Source organism: Lepisma saccharinum, chromosome 20 (genome assembly GCF_977018435.1).
Source record: "Lepisma saccharinum chromosome 20, izLepSacc3.1, whole genome shotgun sequence".
NCBI lineage: Eukaryota > Metazoa > Arthropoda > Insecta > Zygentoma > Lepismatidae > Lepisma > Lepisma saccharinum.
In genome coordinates, this window is record NC_139248.1 from 804,895 (window position 1) to 828,288 (window position 23,394).

The 23,394-nt window shown below is 39.5% G+C and overlaps 1 protein-coding gene across 1 annotated transcript in view; it reads left to right on the forward strand.

Annotated features, from left to right (window-relative positions):
- The first annotated feature begins 20,878 nt into the window (after positions 1-20,878).
- LOC146003616 (suppressor of lurcher protein 1-like) overlaps positions 20,879-23,394 on the forward strand; it is a 445,888-nt gene continuing 443,372 nt past the window's right edge. The window contains exon 1 of the mRNA XM_083141931.1: positions 20,879-21,184. The gene's annotated coding sequence lies outside the window, so the exon portion shown is untranslated. The remainder of the gene's footprint in view (positions 21,185-23,394) is intronic.

The window sequence follows — 23,394 nt, forward strand, 5'->3', positions numbered from 1 at the left end:
TACCCACTCGCAAGTGACAACTAATAATTGGAGAAACCATCCGACCTATCTCACTGCCATTAGACCATCGTGGAACCATTGTGTTGCAATGTCGACCGTCTTCAGGTGTGCTGCCTTCTATTCCAGCCACCCTGTAACATGCAGGCGGCAAGTCTCAGGAAAGAGTAGGTCGACATTGAAGCATTTTCCTGGACCTAAACTTGCAATTAAAGCTTCGGCGGAAAGATCAAAAGAGACGCCTAATTACATCGTTCTCCCGCGCTTAGCGAACAAACAGCAACTCTTTGATCCAGGAGGCAGGCGAATTGACTTACGCGTACAAATACTCAGCGCTGTGCAAAGAGAGCTGCTACGCTTAGGAGTGAAGAGAAGGGAAGAAGCGGACGCAACTCGTGACCGTGAAGCACTGGCAGATCGTCTTTCCTTTCAACGATGCTGGAATCGTCCAATCGCAACTGACAAAATGTTACGCACGTACTGTCAGCAAGTGGAGCGATTTTGAAGAATCTGCACCGTAGCTTAAAAATTTTTACACAAAATTCAGAAATTAATTTGTACTTCTCAAAGTAGTGATTCTGAACCCCTGTACCACAGTGCGGTAATTTTCATCGTAGGAGTATAAGGTTTATTATGTGTAATTGAGTGATTGGTTGATTTGCATTTCTCCTTTCCAACATTTCCATAACTTTTAATTTTAACAATTTTCCTCTACTGTAAATACAACCAAGCTGATTGCCTTATTCCTTTTTGAGCGATCTTTCCTTTCCTTTCTTCTTCATGTCTTGATTGCATATTCTCTTCCCGATTTTGGAGGACTACAGTGCCGCAGGAAGAGCATTTCACTCGAGTACCAAACAGTTCGCACGGACGACGCTAGATAGCGTACGGAATTGAGAACTTCTTCGCTCGAGCGAATAACGCTCCAACAGGCAAAACGAGCGGTATATGCTCGAATCCCAGTAGTACACGTGTAACCGTAATTTGTCTGTGGTAGTGGGCCCTCAAATATGGACCGTGAAGCGAAAGACAGAGTTGAAACTTAAGTGAACATAGTCATCATCCCTATGTAGTTTAGTCTGTCTTACCAATGCAGTGATATATGAAATTGAAACAAATGATTGTGGGCTGAAACTGCCACAGCGGATATTTTGTCACGTTAAAATGATTTTACATTGTATACGCTCGAAGGAGTACAAGAGAGCGAAAGTGCTTCCATGCAGTGTTCTAGTCTGAATGTTTAAAACGTTTACAGCATTACTCGTATTAAAGAATTCTGAATTTACAACATACACACAGAAATAGTTTCGCAAACAAAATAAAAAAAATCTCTTTTGACCTTCACTCTGCATGGATGCTGCACTCGTTTATGCCAGACAAATTATTGCCTGTGGCTTTCTGCCTGGGCCATCTCCATGCATTTCCCCACAGCTGAGCTCTCGTTGCAATATTTGCTCTCGGAACGGCAGAGAGGCATTTTGCAATACAAACCACGGAAGAGAGGAAGAAGCGATTCTGGTGTCGCGTAACTTCCCTGCGAGATGTTTTTCAGAGAAAGCGCGGTGTCCTTTTCCTCCGAACACCTCCGGGAACTGGAAGCGTTCATTTGTCCTCCAGCCAGCCAAGGTGCGACGCATATACACGCATTGCAGTTCAGTATGTAGTTTCAGCAGAAGTCTGTTGATTGCAGTCGAACATCACCCATGATCAAACCAAATAAATTAACATTTGTACCATACTTTTCAATGAAATTTCTGAGGTTTTCCCATTCCAAAATATTAACTAATTATGGGGTTTGGTTGGAGATACTCAACATTAACTGAGCATTAGCAGTGAAGCCAGACTACTTTCTGAACAATACTATCCATCGGATGAAATCATGATAAAGGCTCTGAATTTATAAGGAGTGGTTCCTTAAATAAGTAACCAATTGAAGATCGAAATCTAGTTAGCGACCCTCAAGATCAACCAATTCATATTGAAATCCGCGTCAAAATGAACAAAAACCTAACAAAGTACTTATACCATGATGTTACGTTTTCGAAATTTAGAAACGTTGGCCAAACGTTTTGAAATATAATATCATGCTAAATAACGGGTTTTGTACTTGAAGCCGAATTCTGAAAGTAAGTACCACTGGCAGCGATTGAGTGCCAAAACTGGGGGAGGGGACAAGGTAAGTTTATTTCCTCTTGATAGACAAGGTTAGCATTAAGAGGCCTTAGTGCGTTGTAAATATCCTCAGAAATAATAGATTCCCACCCATTGGGCTATAATTCTCGAGAAAGGAGCTTTAAATAATTGTATTTATTTTGCGTTTGAAGATGTGATTTTGATTTGATTTGCTTTATTTTACTTCGCTTTTTGTGCCACTTTTGGCTAATTTGCGAAGATTGGAATGAGGGATGATATGATGAAATTGATGAATGGGCACTCACAAACATCCATGCCCAGGCTGGGATTCGAACCCGGGACCCCTAGCGTCGTAGCGCGATGTGTTAACCACTCCACCACAGGAGCCGGCTTGCGTTTGAAGAGTAATAAGTACAAACATAGATATCCTTCCTGATAAACACCCTCAAGAAATATGATAAATCATGTGACGAAGGAATAAAAAAAAATCTTTCAAAATGCTTTACCATTTCTTTTAATAACCTAACCATATGAGCTTCCGAATACCCTTCGTATTTGAAAATTCCAGAAATAAGAAAAGATCGAAAGTCGTACATTATGATCGCACACTATTTTTATTTCCGCAGTGTTGCCAATCCTCTCTTCTCCGTGGCGGAGCAGAACGCGATACGAAACAAGGCATCCCGGGTTCGAAGCTCGGCCTGGGCATGGGTGTTCTTTGTGAGTATTCCTTCATCAATTTCATCATATTATCACTCATCCTCATCTTTGCGATTAGCCAAAAGTGGCGGAAAAGCGAAGTAAAATAAACCAAAGCAATCAAATCCAATGCCACTGATTAAATTTCCCCAGAACCTTTGCAACCCGCTTAACTCTCCAACACAGCTAACACACAACGATACAAAATTGCGAGCACATTTATCTTTGTGTGTACAATCACCTGTACATACATATCAGCGAGAGCAAAAGATACGTAAAAAAGATACAGTTCTATACACATATATGAGTTCCCTTTCAGACATACCTAATATTAACATGTGCACATATTGACTATTAATCTGCGTGTGTGTGTACAGCTGCTCTCAGCAAATATGAGCTCTCATTGGGACGTATGGGACATTTGTGTAATTATGTTAATCCATCAATACGTACAGGCGGATATTAATTTACCACCGGAAGCTTTGATGTAATACGAGGTTGTGGAGAAGCAATCTTAGGAGATACCAATTATTCCCGCACAGTATTTCTGTCAAATTAGTTAAAGAGAAGGACCATATTCAAGCAGCGTCTTCAGAGCGGAAAGTATGATCGAGTACAGGGTGTCTGAGTGACGCATGAGTTTTCTTTTTGCTTTCATGTGCGCATGTGGAAAACATAGGGGGAAATATATCTTCAGCGTTTTTACTGAGCTTGTTCCAGTACACTTAAAATCATCATCTTCATTCTCAAAATACAGGAACAACGGCACTAGACATTGAAAGAACTCACCTCAGAAATTCTAAAATTAAGTCAGTTCCCGCGATCACAATGTTCACAGGCTACCACCATGTCGCCCCAGCCCCTAATGTATGTAAAAATTGCGACCCTAGTTTTGCTGTAAAGGTTGAACCAATTTCGCTCCGTAAGATCCAGAATTATAGTCTAACAGTTTTGAAAATTTTGAACATAGGCAAACTGCGGAAATCTACCATTACTAAGGATATTTAGAACGACACACACATACATATTTGAGTTCTTAGTAAATAGCCTCTCCGATGGTGTAGTGGCAACGTTGTCGCCTTGTAATCAACGGATCCCGTGTTCAATACCCGGTGGATGCATATAGTGGTTCGGATCCACTTTAAATTGTAAGTATAGTCCTGATTAGCCTTACTGTGCATCAAGTTGACTTAAAACAAAATCTCAAACTCTTAATAAACATAAGAAATATATAATGAAGGCATCTCAAACTCTTAATAAACGTAAGAAATATATAATGAAGGCATCTCAAACTCTTAATAAACATAAGAAATATATAATGAAGGCATCTCAAACTCTTAATAAACGTAAGAAATATATAATGAAGGCATCTCAAACTCTTAATAAACGTAAGAAATATATAATGAAGGCATCTCAAACTCTTAATAAACGTAAGAAATATATAATGAAGGCATCTCAAACTCTTAATAAACGTAAGAAATATATAATGAAGGCATCTCAAACTCTTAATAAACGTAAGAAATATATAATGAAGGCATCTCAAACTCTTAATAAACGTAAGAAATATATAATGAAGGCATCTCAAACTCGTAATAAACGTAAGAAATATATAATGAAGGCATCTCAAACTCTTAATAAACGTAAGAAATATATAATGAAGGCATCTCAAACTCTTAATAAACGTAAGAAATATATAATGAAGGCATCTCAAACTCTTAATAAACGTAAGAAATATATAATGAAGGCATCTCAAACTCTTAATAAACGTAAGAAATATATAATGAAGGCATCTCAAACTCTTAATAAACGTAAGAAATATATAATGAAGGCATCTCAATCTCTTAATAAACGTAAGAAATATATAATGAAGGCATCTCAAACTCTTAATAAACGTAAGAAATATATAATGAAGGCATCTCAAACTCTTAATAAACGTAAGAAATATATAATGAAGGCATCTCAAACTCTTAATAAACATAAGAAATATATAATGAAGGCATCTCAAACTCTTAATAAACGTAAGAAATATATAATGAAGGCATCTCAAACTCGTAATAAACGTAAGAAATATATAATGAAGGCATATTAGAGAGACAGGATGTTCTCGTCACGATGGTCTAGTCTGTAGGACGTCTGACTACCACGCGAGAGACTCGGGTGCAATTCCCGGTGTGGGTGATATATGCTCGGAATTTTTCCGGCCTTGTCCCCGCATGAAGCACCTCTGGGGCTCAGCCAGCCGCAAATCAATGGGTACCCGAGGGCGCCCCGAGCGTGCTGCTGATCACATCACCTACAAAATAGCCGAGATCGAGAATGTATTCGGCCCTGCCTCAACATCCCTAAATGTGCCTTCATTCCACGGTGCTGTGTGCACGGGGAACTTTACCAGGATGTTCTCGTCGGTTTGGAATTCCATTACTTACCTCTTCTGTTAGAAAGATACCAGCCTGCACAGCTGAATCTGAATTGACAGGTACTGGAATTTGTATATCTATATATAGATATACAATATATATATATATATATATATATATATATATATGTACAGGGGATGGACAAAAATATGGAAACTCCTGCAGAAATGCACATTACCTTTATTAATATCTAGTAGGACCACCTTTGGCACACAGAACGGACTGCAGTCGACTTGCAATGGACAAATACAGGTCGCGTATGGTTGTGAAAGGGATGTTGTACCATTCTTCCTCCAAAGCAGCTGCAAGTTGTTGTAGAGACGATGGTGGTGGGTAGCGGGCTCGCACCTTGGTCTCCAAAACCGTCCACAGGGGCTCAATAATATTGAGGTCTGGCGATTGTGGAGGCCATGGCAGATGTGACACTTCATCTTCGTGCTCATCAAACCAGTCCTGGACGATGTGAGCTGTATGAACAGGGGTTCTGTCATCTTGAAACACGGCATCACCATCTGGGAACAAAGTTTGCACCATGGGATGCAGCTGGTCACTCAAAATAGTTACGTAGTCCCTGGCAGTGACATGTTCATGCAGGGTGATGATGGGTCCTGCAGAATACCAGGAGATGGCTGCCCAAATCATCACTGAACCACCGCCATGCTTCACTCTCGGTAACAGACAGTCTGTATCGTACGCTTGTGCTGGCATTCTCCACACGTACACTCGGCCAGCAGTTGGAAACAATGTAAAGGATGACTCATTCGACCAGATTACAGTCTTCCACTGCTCCATTTTCCAGTTTTTATGAGCGTTGCACCACTGTGTACGTCTAGCAGCATGGTCAACAGTCACGAGTGGTTTGGGAATTGCAGATCTGCCAAGAATACCCTGCTTGTGGAGTTCTCTTTTGTCTGTTTTGACGCTAACAGTGTTTGTAAGCACTGTATTCAGCTCAGCAGTGACTTTTGGAGCCGTGGTGATCTTCTGCTTGGTCACAATCCTACCCAATCTGCGTCTTTCACGCTGGTGCTTCGTTGATGCGGTTTTTCCGGAAGTCTCGTAGGCAGTCATGATCTTCTTGACTGTGCCTCTTGATACACCAAACATTTCCGCTACTTTCGTCACGGAAGCTCCCACCATACGCGCACCCACAATTTGCCCTCTTTGAAACTCTGTCAGCTCAGACATGATTCACGATAACCTGCACGGACCGGTCGCTGAACTGTAACTGGCCCATCTGTCAGGTTGGCCAGGGTGTATACCTCGCAGGAACTGCCAGTGACCACAGCGCCACCTACCATTAGACGCAAATCGTGTTTGAAATGGCTACCTGTTTTTTACCAGGTGTTTCCATATTTTTGTCCATCCCCTGTATATATTCAGTATATTCAAGCTCTAAACATCGAGATCGATGCATGAAATGGATCACATTCCACTACAAGGGAACGTATATTTGTAGAAGGTGTAAGGGTTGACTAGGCTCACAGTCAGTATAATCCTCTGTTGTGCTTGTCTTGTACCTTGTCCATATTCTTCTGTGATTGTCATTTAATCGATTTCATGTTATATATATGTGTCTATATGTTATAAGAACTACATACATATATTGTATACTATATTTATATTTATGAGATCTAAATGTCATTAAAATCCGTACATCATTATATAAACATATTCTCAATTTATTAATATAATTGTGTCTTTTCATATGTCTTACTATTCTTTAATTATTTGTAAAATTGATATTTATTATTTGAATGTTTAATATACATATAGCTTAAGTGCAGTTTTGCAAAGAAATGCAAATGAAAACAGCAAGAGATCTGTTCTGTAATGTGCGCTTTAAGAAGCAGAGACATTACCGCACCCAGCACTTAGTCAATACGTATTAATACACGAGAGTCAACATGTAAGAAGAACTAAGACAATTAAAAGGACGTATCGTAAGCCTTGGAATATTTCTCAAGATCCCAGAATAGTTGACCTGGATTGATACATAGATGCTAGGCTTAGAAAGGACTGAGAGGGTGAGCCAGTGCGATTGGCGAGAGGCGGTTGGAGGAACGTCGTTTGTCTGCGTGTCTGGAAAACATAGAATGGTAGGGAAATTATTTCTTTAGATTTCTGCGATGAGCATTTCCTGCAAACAACCTACAGGGAGAGAATATGTTAAATAAATACTCCCATGAAAAATTACCTTCGTGATGGACAAATAAAAAAATACCGTATCTGCAATGGCATGACATAGCATTTTGGTGACAACTCAACTTTGAACCATTAATCAAATACAATTTCCAATTTACCATTTGCCTGTCAATGTCGAAGTTTGATCGTCTGTCCACTGCTTTTCCAAACACGCCGGACAAATGCACAGATTCGCTTTTTCCATCCCCAATTACGAATCTGCACGTGACAGCGGGCATGAAAAGGGCAAATTGTAATTAAAGTGTCATTCTGTTTATTGCTTTGACAAGAGAACTTCGCACGCTTATAGATTAGTTACGATCTACAGTTACCCAATTATTTGTTTTTATTACAATATACAGGGTTTTATGGAGAAATATTTGTGTAGATGTGTTTTAGCTGAGGGGTGAGAATACTATCTCTGTTTTTCATCATTTTAAAGCTAGGAATATTATTTTTAGAACTTCAGTATCTATTTGTGGAAAATAATCCTGAACATATTGTCTTGCACCTTCGCCGTGCGGTCTAAGGCGTCAGGCTTCGGGTACGAGCAACAGGACGAGCGAATCTCCTGGGGGAAGCGTAACAATTTTTCTCCTAAGATTTCAGACAGTGTATGGGACCGATGGCCACACACCATCGTGAGAAAATTGGAGAACTACGAATGAGTAGCGCAACCCGATCATGGAAAGCTACAACATCGAATGGATGTTCGTCGTGCTGACCACACGTCATCCCGTAACTGGTTGAATGATCGCCCACCTCTACTGAAACATGTGGTAATGAAGCCAGCAGTCGGTAGGTAACCCATGGTCCTCAAGATCTCTTGCTCCACGTGTTATTTATTATTGTTATTATTATTATTATTATTAATAATTATGAACATATTTCATGTTGAAGTAAGTAATAAACTAGGAGTTCTTTGGAGGAAGGCGTGGTGGACATTTGTTGAATATTGATTTCCATACTTTATCTCAGTGTATGTATTTTGTACCGAAATAAAAATATCTGCAATTTTCAAATAAATATGTGATATGATTTGCTTTATTTTACTTCGCCTTTTGTGCCACTTTTTGCTAATTTACGAAGATGGGGATGAGTGATGATATGATGAAATTGATGAATGGACACTCACAAATATCCATGCCCAGGCCAGGATTCGAACCCGTGGCCCCTGGCGTCGTAACCACTAACCACTCCGCCACAGGGGCCGGCTCAAATAAATAATATGTGAAAAAATCAAATCTAGCGTTCTTGTTGGGGCACCCTTTTCATGCTTCAAAAGTAAAATATTAAGGTAATAAAAACTAGAAGTTTGGCAACAAAAGTCACATGAACAAAACCGACTTGCAGGGGAGTTTGCTGCTTGGAGAATACTAGTATAAGGCCAAGAAATGTCTTACGAACTGCAAACATCTACAACTTGTACATTATACGTGGACAACCAATGAAGAGCCGTTATCTGGAGGAAATACTGGAACAGTATTACGAGAGACAGAATCATGTTGGTACAAATAGACGCGCCCAGCCGTTAATAAGATTCATAATGGGGCGAGAGAACCGACAGCTGCTGGGAGAGATACTACATCATCAGAAGCCGCCGCTTCCTGCGTTTGTATTCTGCGACAACATCTTAGCGTCTCTAGAAAATGAGTCACTTCCTTACTCCGTCGGTTCTAAAGTACTCGGCTCTTTACATGAAAATAATAATATTAATCGTCTTTATTAAATAAGGCGTGTTTCGGCTTCTTAGGCCTCCCTTACAGCCAACCCTTGTCCATAGGAGAGTTTGTTTGTTTGAGTTGGTGTTTCAAGTCCACTTTATGCACAGTAAGGCTAATCGGGACTGCACCTACAGCTTAAAGTGGGATCCGAACCACTATGTGGCTACACCGGGTATTGAACCCGGGACACCTTGATTACAAAGCAACGACGCAACCATTGCTCCATCGGGGAGGGCGAAAGTGGTAAGAAAAATTTTGAAAATGCAAGAAGAATGATGGTATATGCGTGGTGTGTGTGTGTGTAGTTAAAAAAAGTGACAATAATATAATAATATAAAGTTAGTACAAAGAGAGTTGCATTAGTACTAATAGTGACATTTTTATAGCAAAATAATAATGATAATATAAGAGAAATAAAGTTAAACTGATACAATATGATAATACATAAAAAGTTACACAACTAATAAAAAGTGACATAATATAAACGCAAAGAACGTTATATATAATACCAATAGTGGCATTATTTTATGGTAAAAATAATAATGGTAATATTAAAGACAGACATGATCATTTTACAACGGAAACGTGATTGATTTGGATTACTTTACGTCGCTTTTCTGTCACTTTTGACTAATTGCGACAATGAGGATGAGTGATGATGTGATGAAATGGATTTAAGCACACTCACAGAAAACACCCAGGCCGGGATTCTAACCCAGGACCATTGATGTCGTCGCGGAAGAAAGAAAGATAGTTCGTGTTCTTCATTCACAAACTATTTTTCTTCCTCTGTTTTTGTCTTGTCGTTTCTCTTTCTACTTATCTCTCTCTCTCTCTCTCTCTCTCTCTCTCTCTTTCTCTCGCTCTCGCTCTCTGTTTCTCTTCTTTGTCTTTCTACCTCTCTTTATCTATTTCCGCCTCCGTCTCTCTCTTAATTTTTTTCTCTCTCTCTATTTGTTCCTTTCTCTATATTTATCTCTCCTCTCTGTTTATTTCTTCTTCCCACACTCTCTTGTCCTCTCGGCCAGCCGAAAGCATATCACTCATTTCTTTGTGGTTGGCTCATGAAAAATTCCATTTTTCCCACTGTAGTAGAATTCAAATAATACTAATAGGCATAATGAGAATTTCCCATAACTTATTACACTAGGTTGCGTGTAAACATATCTCCTAATTTAGTACCATAGAAAATATAAATATCTTACTGAAATATTCGATTACTAATACCATCGCACACATACTTAAATTGAAAGTACCTGCATACTATACTGCCATTTAGAATGTATTGCCTTACGGAGTGCACTGACTTATGAAGCACCCTGTATTTTGTGTATACAGCTTGCAGACTTTCGTGGACTCAGCTTGTTTTCACTTTCTACATACCCAGCCACCAGACAATAAAAAAATTCACAAAAACAAAAACTAATAATGTTTAGATGATATTTTCCAATTCACGACAATGCCCGGCCTCATCCGAAAAGCGGGAGGAAAAGAGGAGTATCTCTCTAAGCAAGAGACAAAAGCGAAGCGTCTTGGTCGAACGTGAACTGAAACCTTATCCCACATTGCCAGTTGCAGCAGTGATGCAGAGACCGTGAGGGAAAGCTGAGAGTCTGAAGTTCGCTCAATTAGATCTAATGGCGGGGCCGGATGGAGGGCAAATGGACCAAAATTCGATCGCCTTTTATCTCCTGCCATTACTTGCGCTGTTTTCCGAAACTCTAACGTCTTCATCGCTGGCTTCGTGGAGAACGTGGTCTGTCTCTCGCTTACGTGTGGCCAACAAGGAGGTGGTATCCCTACCATGCTACACCGCCTGACTGTCAATTCTTGAAGCAATTAGAAATGTATGGCCTCGCCGATGGCGTAGTAGTAACTTGTAATATAGTGGTCTCCGTTTCGATATCCGGTGGTGACACATGGCACATTGGTTGGATCGCGTTTTAAACTGTAGCCTTTCTGTGCATAAACTGGACTAAAAACAACAATTGATTCAGCCAATAATATTCATTTAATCCTGTACCCTTTCTCTTCCCTACGACGCCAGGGGTTACGGGTTCGAATTTCGGCCTTGACGTATGTGATCTTTGTGGTTGTCCTTTCATCAATTTCATAATATCATAATTCATCCTCATCGTTGCAATTAGTCACAAGTAGCAGAAAAGTGACATAAAATAACCAAATAAACCAATCAATCTTTCTTTCCTCTTTATTTTCATTATTCAAGAATATATTTCAATCCCACAAGTGACTGAAGTCTTCCATGTCTATAAACATGTGTGAACGTTGATCCTGCCAGTTTTGGCTAATCACTAAGATGGGAATGAAAAGTGGAAGTGAAAGACTTTCGGAAAGTCATTCCTTACACCCAATAATTGTGTTGTGATCGGGGTTTCAGTTCCTGATGGTAGGTGAAATTGAGCATAAATGAAAGTTTGGACAGAAAAGAAATGAAATTTATGATCTCAGATAAATGCAACACTGATTCGAACTTAGTTTAAATATGTTAAGATGTATAATTCCCTGAGTGTTAGTGACAATGGTTCTACATTAGCATACAATGTTAATTGTACATTATCAATTGCGTAGTGCTTTTAACACTACGTTTCCAGAAAGCACTTGTTATCTCGTCTTCAGGCAAGATTTTCTTTGCAGGTTGTGGGAATCAAACCTACGACATAGCTGTGATTTTTACTACAAATTCGTTGCTCTAAGTAAATACCGCACAGCACCCGCCCAGACTCCTCTACTAGTGTTTGCTCCATTGATGCTGCTCTTTCTAATTCTTGACGAGAGAGAACCATATGTGCTTGAATTCTACACTGGGATGATTTCCAGGGCTTGGACCATCGCCATGAAGGCTGCTCCTTTCATTTTCCTTAGTTTGGTTCTTTGTGTAGTGCCGTTACGTTACCACGTCTGTCGTAGGTTCGATTCCCACCACCGGCAAAATAAATTCCACCTGAAGACGAGAGAAGAGGTGCTCTCTCGAAGCTTAGTGTTAGAATTAATATATTTTAAAAGTGCTACACAATTGATAATGTACATTGCATGCTAATGATGAGACTTGAAAGTTATCTGATTTGGCTAATTGCTATTTCAGTGCTCCAGGCGCACACCCAATGTCAACTCGCTCTAAAGCTTCGGACATTGCATACATTCATAGCGTTTTCTTGCAACTTTATGTGTGACGGAATAAAACACGGTGTCTTTACGCGTGTCGCTATGTTCTTTCCTTAGCGACATTCTCCCAGGTTGTTTGTCTCTGGTCGCCCTCGAAAACTGACCCTACGGTCAGTGACGCGGTCCCCGTGAGAACACGAAAAAGAACAACAAACGGAGCAGCTACTCATGAAATTTAGGAGCTTCTGCTGCAAAGAGCATGTTGGCTCCGATGCGTCACGTGACACGTACGGATGGTCTGGAAGACCTCCGAGTGGGCCTCAGGGACCCCCACCGAGTTTCATCATGATAGCTCGTCCTTTGTGGCAAAGTAGGGTGTCTTAGGTTCGAGTCCTGGCCGACACATCGTGATTGGTGAGTGTGGACATTTGGTGTGACTGGCGTAAGATAAGTTGATTTGGAAATTGAATACGTGGAATTCTTACTCCTGTGCCTACCTACCGACTGCCTCCTGAGGAGGGTGACCATGCAACTAGTTACGGGGTCAGCCCAAAGCATGAAGCCTTCAGACCGCACGGACCCATTACAAATAAAATTTCGAAAAATGTTGCTTTTCAATCCACCCTCTTACACTGGCCCTCACGGGCTGTGGCGCCACGTGTAATTATTATTATTATTAACTACACTGTTTTAAAAGCGACCCTTGAGACCGAAACACGCCCGCTTCAACAAAGGCGGTTTATTATTATAGAAAAAAACAATTTACAAAGTAAAACCTGTCCCTGAAACGAATCCATTACGGGGTTTCAGAGACTCCAAATCATACGATGAGCGAGGAAGACTCTTCCCAAAAAGGGGATTATTCAATGTCCTAAATTCACGAAAGCGCTTTATGGCTATGCAACCCAATCATCTGTATTGTAAGTTGGTTTGCATAACAAGTAGGATATTAAGCATTCTTAAATTTAAGCTAGGAATGGGTAATCGAATCTCAATAGTACAGTCAAATTAGGCATTTGACTCCACAGTGCTCGCAGTCAAAAAGTTGTTTCAAGCGACGTATATTGATGGAGGGATTACATGCCCCAAAACTATTAAACAGGTTCTGATGAGCCTTAGAGTCGGGATATAAATGCGAAATTTTTAAAGCAAAAAGTCAACATAATTTTGTTGCTACAAATTCAGTTTTCCCTACTACGAAAGTAATTGTATTTGTTTATGAACTGGCCTCCCCGATGGCGCAGTGGTAGCGTCATTGCCTTGTAATCAAGGGGTGCCGGGTTCGATACCCGGTGGCTGCACATAGTGGTTCGGATCCCACTTTAAACTGTAGGTCCAGTCCCGATTAGCCTTACTGTGCATAAAAGTGGACTTAAAACCCAAAAGCCCAAAAAAAGCTTGTTTATGAACTGAGGGAAATGAAAAATAGTTTTTCTTAGGCTTGAGTAGTGTTTCAAACATTGATCTAAAATTGCAGTGGAGTTGATCAATTTAACCCATTAATGGCCAACGTATGATATTTCATACGGTGAGCATTGTGTGATAAAAAAACAGATCCAGCTTCTCTAAACTTTTTTTGAAGTTTGAAGGTTGGTATCATTGTCGGTCGATAATGGTTGCAGCTGTGCAGTAGAAATGCACGTTCAAGGATTTATCTATTCACTTCGTGAACAGAGTTCTCAGAAGTTATGTGAAGATTTTATTTGCCCAACAATGACTGAGCGATAAGTTATACCAGTATTGTACGTATTTTGTACTTACAATGATAGCCGTAGTAGTTCACTGTTATAAATAACAGATTGTTTAGACTTGTATGAGCATGTTTGTTCCTTTAGTTGTTGCTTCGATTCATTTTGCGTTACATAAAATGTGACCAAACTTGAAGTATGAAATTTCATACGTTGGCCAAATACAAAAACACTTTCGGCACAAAAGGAGCTTTTCACACAGCAATACAGATGTAATGTAAATCAGCAAATAATCGTTTGTTCTTTGTATTTACTCTCTGTTTCTTATGTTTTACTGATATCTGCTCTTCTACAAGAAAATTTCAATGAAATCCATCGAAAAATGAAATCTCACTCAAACGCGAAACAAAGAAGATTTATGCTTCATTTTTACATGACAATGTTTCAAGAGCAGGTGTACTTCTTTCCTACTTTCTTGTAATGGATAAAATATAGTTTCATTCAGTGGCGTAGCGTTATAATACGCCCGTACGCCCGGCGTTCCCAGATTTAAAATTTCAAAAATGCGTAAGTGCTGTGAATATAAAGTAAAACTTGATTAATTTCATATATGTTTGACCTTCATGGCATTATAATAGCTATTTTTCGCGATCCGCTTGCAACGCTTCACTCTCAACATTCGTTCTAGCATCTCTTTTCAATGGCTTTCCTGGCCGGACGCCGAGTTGGTTCGGCGTAAATAACTCTATATTCCTTGCTGCCTTTCTGGAGGGAAAGCTTCGATGTCTACAGCACGCGTGCAAATGCTCTCTCATACTCCAGCGTATGGAGCAGAGGGCTACGTGATTGGTTCATGTGACCCTTTCTGTCTTCTGAAGCTGACGACAGCGGCAGAATTCCTACCTGGTTCTTCGCGCTCATGCAACTAGTGCTATGTGATGCTGCAATACGCAATATTGACTGACGTAACTTTACCAATCTCAAATATACTTCTTCTTAATGGCCACTGCATTGTATAATTTATCGCACGAACAGCGATGTGCATTAGAAACTAAAAGATCAACACAGTTTTTGTCAAATAAGTTGGTGAAGTCCTCGTGGTAGATATTCAGCCTGTGGCTGCTCTACCACTTAACCCGCAAAACTATTATTTTTTATTGTTATTATTTTTTCGTTGTTATCTAACTGCTTAATATTGTGTCAATGGAAATGTTTAGCATTCATTTGAAAACTATTAACATCGAATTGTCTCTGGACAAAATTATTTTAAAATGTTTATCAGCATTCTCAAGATGTAATAAACAGTGGTCTGAATTACTAATCGGCACTGTTACGTCAGTAGAGTGTACGATATTTGGATCATCCACCCACCTCCGTGTCAGAGTGCTTTGCACAGTGCGCCAAGATGACAGAGGTCCCTTGTTAGAATCCCGGCGTGAGCACGGGTGTTCTTTGTCAGTGTCCCTTCATCAATATCATCACTCATATTCATATTCGCAATTAACCAAAAGTGGTAGAAAAGCGAAGTAAAATAAACCAAATCAATCAGTCGTTGGATCATCCACAACAATGACGTCTACTGTTGTGCAGAGGCGCTTGTGATTCAGGTAGGTTTATAATGACTTGCGTCATGCAGAAAGATATAAAAAAAGGTATAAAACACAAGAGTTCAAAACATTTGTGGCATAGTGAGGCATCTAATTTTCTAGCTAAAACATGCATGAATGATGTTTTATTGAAAACCCAGCTGACTTCAGGCAAATAAACAATACCTGCGGCGACTAATGCCATAAGTAAATTATTAAGCAAAAAGGGCCGACCCTTCCTTCGCACTTGGCGTTCCCACCCGAAATGTTCATGCTACGCCACTGGTTTTATTAGTATGTTTTCTGTCAAGAATTTTTACAATTATAAGAAAAAGATCAGGTGGTCTTACGACACATATGAAAATATTTGCTATTTTAGGTCGAACTTGCCTATATGGAGAGGCCATCATCAACATTCTCACCAAATTGGATGAGGAAGACGAACTTCTAAATGACGTTCTGGGCGCTGATGAGCTGGAATTCATCTTTCTTCCACCGAACGATGGTGCTGATACAGATCAGGCTGATGACAAAAGCGATGCGGAGGAAGACTTTGCAGACATTCATGACTTGGGAAAGGGAATTCGTACGCAACCTATTGAAGTGCGAGCGAACACAACAGAAGAAACCAATGTAATAAATGTCAAAGGTAAGGCAACAATATCATCTATTACCTCCATATTTTCATGTGATGTTTCCAACGTAGAAAGTATGCCATCAACATCGTTTGCACTTTCCAAGGATACTAATATTTCTGAATTGCCCCCCGAAAGCAACTTATGAAGTGGAAAGACGTGCACCTTGAACGCAATAAACATTTTCACGAGCAAATACGTCAGAACCAGCGATTATCAACAGAATGAGAGAGAAAGTTGACATCTTCTGCCAAATTTTGGATTCAGATATATTAAGCAAAATGTGTTCAGAGACAGTGAGATACGCAGCTCAGAAGGGATCCATCATTCAGTTAGATAGCGATTTTGATTTTGTCAGAATTTGTAAGGTTATGTATCGTGATATGTACTGGGAAACACGTCCTGATACAAACAATGCCCTGGTGTCCAATGCTATGCCTAGAAATTAATTTAGGCAAATTCATCGTTTCTTCCATTTGAATGACAATTCACAAATAGATAAAGCTGATAAAGTTTATAAGGTTCGACCTCTCATCGCACACTTAAATGAAAAATTCCAAGAACTGATTTCACCTCTTGGGATGGATTTTTCTCTGGATGAGGCGATGGAACCTTACTACGGAAGAGGGGAAGACTTCGGGAGCCTCTGTTACAGAACATTTCTGTGTTGGTTTCATCCCACAAGAGAGCACACTGTACGTGGACAACTTTTTCAACTCATTACAACTTCTCAGCATTCTCTCAAACCATAAAATCAATTGCATTGGTACAATCAGGAAGGATCCTGTGCAAAAGGCTCCGCTAAAAGACTTAAAAGATAAACCACGAGGTTCTTACCATGCCCTGGAAGACAGTAATAGCAATATTACATTGATAAGGTGGCATGATAATAGCCAGGTAACTGTAGCCACAAATTCTCGCAGTGAGGGAGTAAAAGGAATATGTTCCTGTCAGCGTTTTAGCCGTGCTCACAATAAGAAAATCTCCGTTCAAATACCAGGTTTGGTAGGATAATACAAAAGAGGCATGGAGGGAGTTGATCTATATGACAAGCTCAGAGGGTTGTATCGTATACGAATTCGTTCTAAGAAATTGTATTGGCCACTCGTCAGATTTTGCTTCAATGGAGCTGTAGTCAACTCGTGGATGCTTTACAGGTATATTGATAACAACATGCCTCTCGTTGAATTCACAAGACGAATAGTGCTTGCTATTTTGTCTACACCAAATGTTCCGAAGTCACGTGGCGTTCGTCCGAAAACTCGAATGCAAATAAAAGATGAAACAGATTTGATTACAAAGAACATTTAATTGATGCCTGTTACACACAGCGCCGATGCGCTAAATGTGGAAAATGCACTACATTTCACTGTGTCAAATGTAAAATAGGATTACGTACAAAAGTATGTTTTGCTTCTTTTCATACACGTTAAAAGCTGCAACACCTAAAAGACTGAAATGTAGAGACAAAGGAAAATGCAAATGAACACACTATATAGTAGAAAAGTTGTAGTTCAGTGTAGTATTTTGAATAAAATCTATTACTAAGAAGTGAAATTTTATTGCATTATTTTTAGACATATAAATGGCCAGCGTATGAAATTTCATACGTTCTAGAAACTTACAATGCAGTGCGAATATTTCAAAATAACTGTTATTATATGTTACTATGCTATATTATTAGTAAGAAAACCTGAAATGTTAAAAAAATAAAAGATTTTAATTTTTGCCAGTGGGAGAAATTAATAATTGCCTGCTTACTGTTTTTGTATTTATCTCATTTAAATTTTGAACCATCCTCATAAAATTTTCAATACGGTTGTGGCCTGTTACATGTAATTTCTTCTGGAGATACGTTGTCATTTGTGAATTGCTTCAAGTCACGTTATTTATTACGAAAAAGGGAGAAAGTGCAAGTCCTTCACAAGTAATTGTTCATTTCTTCTCTTCTTGCAGGTTGCCCGGAAGCAATAATATACCGCCCTGACATCTGGTGTTTTGTAACGAAGCTAAGACGATTCTCATTTTCTAACAAGGTTCGTGACTAAATAAAGTTCAGAATAATAACAATAGTAATAATTAATTAAATATCCATTATTATTTTTAATAAACAAATCGTTTTTAATATTGCAAGGACAGCAAATGAAGTATTCATATTATTATTTTGAGTACTTGGAATTTAACACGCCGGAGCTCAATTCTATATGTTTCTACATAAAGATATGCTTGTTCAACCGTAATGGACTTTTAAATAAAAGTGCTATTTCATTATCAATAAATGTTATCATTAGCTCTAGACGTTCACGAGATACCTTATCTAATAACTTTCAGATACTCTTCCACTACCCTGAGAACTGCAGGAAGAACTTTCGTTAGTATTTCCGTTTCTCTATTTGCCCGTCCGAACGTATCGAAAGCCTTCTGATCCTTTCATCGTCGATTCCTGAGAGCCAAACCGTGTTATTTCAGGGAACAGATTTTTCTCGCCAGGTTGTCATGAGTAGAGTCGACGAGTACGCCGTGCGTGAAGTGAGGACTTCAGTCTTCTGCCAAGCATATATGGCGGTTTCAAGTAAACCTTTGCTTTCCTTTTGTGATTTATTTCTCCTCTATTCCATTGCTTTCCATTCCGACGGCAGTTTAAATCTTATGGGGACTTTGGAAGATTTCACACGACAGGCAACAAGCGACGTGCCAATTGAGTGATTCACACAGAAGTGACGAGTAAGAAGTGACTCAGACCCCTTCAGTCTGCAAGCATGCGCGAACAGCAGACCAAGGCGACACGATGTTCGACCTTGACCATGAGATAGGGCGACCATAATATTTTGACCCCAAAACGGGACATCCCGAAGGGGCCAGTTCCTGAGAAATCAGTTAGGTCTAATTGTAAAATTATTGATATTATTAACTCATTATTAGCTCAGTCGTCAAGGCGTCTGACTACCATACGAGAGACCCAACCGGGGAGAACCGGGGATTTTCCCACCTGTTCAAGCTGCTCCGGTGTCCACCCACCCAGCGTCGTATACAGTGGGTACTTGGAGGAAACTCTGGGGGGTAAAGGCGGCCAGGGGCGTGGTGCTGATCATCACTCTCCCACCTTCGACCGTGATCGAGAAAGTGTGCATCCTTCATGGTGTGGTGCAAAGCCTAGGTAAACATTTTGCTTTAACGAATTATTATTATTTATTAAAGTATGGATCACATAAATGATACATCATAAACAATAAATTAAATATGATCTCCCATTGTAAAAAGTATTAATTTCATAATCTTGGTATGTCTTACATAGTGTCCCTCGTCCTCTCTGATCAAAGTTTGATGTTAGTCGTACCCTGGAGTTGAGGAATGGCAGAGGTATTTATCAGAAGAACCAATCTTATTCAGAACAGCTTTATTCTTCATCAATTGTTCTTAAAATTCTCAGAAAAACTTACCTCATATACGACCAAGAAACCGACGTGACAGGATGAACGCTTTTGACATAATGACACAGTCTGAGCGACATGCAAGCGACAGGTCTCTTGGTTGCGTATTCGCAGCGAATGCTTTCTTAGAAAGTGAAGCGACCTGAGCAGCTTGTTTCTTTTCACTTTGATGCGAGACCCTAGTGTTGCTTCCGTCTGAACGTTCCCTTACTCCTGCGTGATACGTTTCATGCATTCCACTTCATCGTAAGACACTCCGGTATAAAAAGAAAATTATAGCGGCGATGGGACTCGATGCACTGACCACACCTCGCCTGATGGAAACGCTCCTGGCAAACACCTTGTGTCAAAAGGCCGTTTCCCCACGGAGTTCAGTCTAACAACAGTAAATTATATTTGACTTGACCATAATTTTTACTCCATAATTTTTTAAAATTGGTCGGGAAATTTTCCATCTAAGAAAGAGAAATTATATTTTCGGGTTGTAGCAACACTGGACCGCGCGCGCTCAGCGGTCATCTCAAGATCTAGTTACCGAGATTTCAGGTTCGAATCCTGGTTTCGGGTGTTTCTTTGTGAATGTTTCTTGATCGAATTTGTCTAATTATTATCGTCGTCGCGACGTTGCAGAAAAAGTCAAATAGAATATGAAAATACAAATGCAAAAGTTGAACTCCGTATCGGAGTGGTTATGACCACTTGCTGCGGCTACAGGAGTCCCAAGTTCGAACCATATCATTGGCATGAGTGTTTTTTGCGAGTGTATCTTTATCAATTTCATCATTATCATCACACATCCTCATCGCCGCGTTATTTAACATAAATCAAATAAAATCAAACAAATATAAAAGAAAGACACTTCGGGGGCTCTCTGGTCAGTCTTTACATCCTACCCGCTATTTACATGTAGTAAAAGTTTTAATGGGGAGTAACTCATTACAAGGGGTAGGAGATTAGTGTGTATGAAAATATGAACAGTGTCTTGAGAAAGTTCGGGAACAACTCTACGTGGAGCGGCGTGTTTTTAATAAGCAAATGAACTTCCTCTCGTCAAAGCGAGCGATCTCCAGGCAGCTCATGACTTTGTCAACAGCCCGACGTCTCCTTTCCCCAAAATCCACGTCAACTGACGGTTTAATAAGAGCTTGCTTGTCCGGGAAATGAGTCCCGCGATCGGAACCTCAGCGCCGCGCCGCTGCAGAGCCCGGAACTAGCGGCCTCCGGCGAGCGAGCGTCAGTATCGTCCGACCCGGCACCGCAGACGGACGCTTGTGGAGCCGCTCTGCGATCGTCGCGTCGGGACGCGTCTTGGTGACGTTCGAGAGTGCGTTTGGGGAAGTCCTTGAGGATGGAAACTGGGAATGTGCATCGTCCTGTGATTTAAAGCAGGAAATTATGCATTGTTGACGCTTTATTTTAAGTTCTATTCAACTATCAGTGAGTGTTGTGATTATTGAAAGGGAATTTCTGTGTTGTTTGTGGGAGAAAATATACGTGTGATATGTGAGGTGTTCAGTGAACAGAAGCTTATGGGGACTTTCAGCCAGAAATATTATGTTTTTCCGTGGTAAGTAAGCTATTTCTTCAAAAATATATTAATAAATACTGAAAATAATCTTAACACAATGTATTTCCGATTTTACCAGCGTGACACTGAGGACTTATACATTAACATGTTTATGTTTGATGTAGTCTTTAACTTGTAATTCTGTGAATGTTAGTGCCAACCTCTGTGGCAGAGTGGTTAGCAAAGCACGCTAGTAACCCAGGGGTCCCGGGTTGGAATCTCTGCTTGGGCACAGGTGTACTTTGTGTGTCCTCTCATCAATTTGAAAATACCATCATTCACCCTCATCTTTGCGATTAGGCAAAAGTAGCAGAAAAGCGAAGTAAAATATACCAAATCAATCAATCAATATGAATGTTAGTGATAATGGTCTCATTAGCATGCTTTGTTAATTGGATATTTTCCATTGTTTAGTGCTTTTTTAACTACTCCAAAGGCGCCCCCAACCTGTATGTTGGTTAGCGCCCCTGATTTGACAATTCCAGGTGTGACGTAGGTTTGATTCCCACTACCGGTAAATAGACATTTGTTCACGTAAAACATAGCGTTAGAACTAGTGTAGTTACAGACACTAGACAATGAATAATAACGTCCAATTAACAAAGCACCGGTATCAATGCACGTGTCCTAGTTTGAAACCTCGAGTAAGGCACGAATGGTTTTCTGCTTCTCATCAACCCTCATAGCAGTAGCAAAGAAACACTTGCAGCTCGGGTGAAAATGACACTATTGTGTGTTGGCTTAGGTGACAAGACATCTAGAAATGGAGTGTTTCTATTACTAACTAACCAACTCTCTAGCCTTCTTAAACCCGAAGGTTTATGGCTGCAGAAACACAAGCCTTCCATCTGTCCCTATCCTGGGCAATATCAATCCTATCTTTTCCATCCTTAACGATTTCCTTTAGGTCCATCTCAACATTATTCCTCCATCTTCGTCTTGGCCTTCCTGCAGGTCTCTTACCATCAGGTTTCCCATCAATAATCCTGTAAACTCTAATTTCCTCTTCCATTCGTGCTACGTGACCTCCCCACCTACGTCTTCTTGATTTATGAATACAAATTATGCAGTTCTAAATTATGTAACCTTTTAGGTCTAAATATTTTCCTTATGATTTTATTTTCAAATACTCTTAATTTATGTTCCTCATAATGTAAGGGGCAAAGTTTCACATCCATATAACACTACAGACAAAATTACTGTTTTTCATATTTTAACGTTTAGTTTCTTAGATATTATACGAGAAGATAAAAGTTTATGAAGAGAAAATTAACACGCATTTCCTGAATTAATTCTGCTTTTTTCTCTTTAATATAATTTACATTTGTTAGTATTACTCCAAAGTACTACAATTTGGAAACTGATTCGAAGGAGATGTTATCAAAAATACTATTACTTAGTTGTCCGAATATTTGTGTTCAGCAATTCAAAATAAGCAAAATTAAGAAGGGCCTAGTAATGTCCCTGCTTGGTGCTTCTTCACTTTATCTATTCTTACATTAGAGCTCATACTTTCCTCATCTGCGTATTTTGCTCGATATGCATATTCTGAGGTTTTATTTTCGCTTCCATTGTGACAGATGAGTTTCCATCTCAGAGTTATCCTCAAAGCCACAACTTACTACAGAGCAGTGTTTGGAAATTTACTTTCAAAAGTACAGTTACACTAACTTGGTTCAAAAGTCAACTGCCTTATCGTTACTCATTATTAGAAAAGTAAATCACTTAGTTACTGGTTCTTGAAAATTAACTGTGATAAAGTAAAATCATTCACACAGTTCTTATCTATTGGAAATTTTCTTACATACAATACCTAATGAATGATCATTAATTGTTATAAAATAAATATATTCAGACTTACATATTTTACTTATGTTTCTGATAGGCTACATAATATGTCTTCACATACTTATACTATTATAACGAATACATTTTATGAGACAAAATTCCAGCGCAATTTCAAATGATCAATTGAATGAAGGGGTTCCGGTTTAGATACCCGGAGGAGGCACATAGTGGTTCGGATTCCACTTTAAACTGTAGGTCCAGTCCCGATTACCTTTACTGGGCATAAAGTGAACTTAAAACACCAAAAAATAAACCACAAATATCACCTTAGCTCTTCCTCCACTTTACAAATTTTCAAGTTTACAATTTATGTGTCGTAAAATAGTTGTAAAAGTAATTGTTAATAACATTACTTCTTTTGC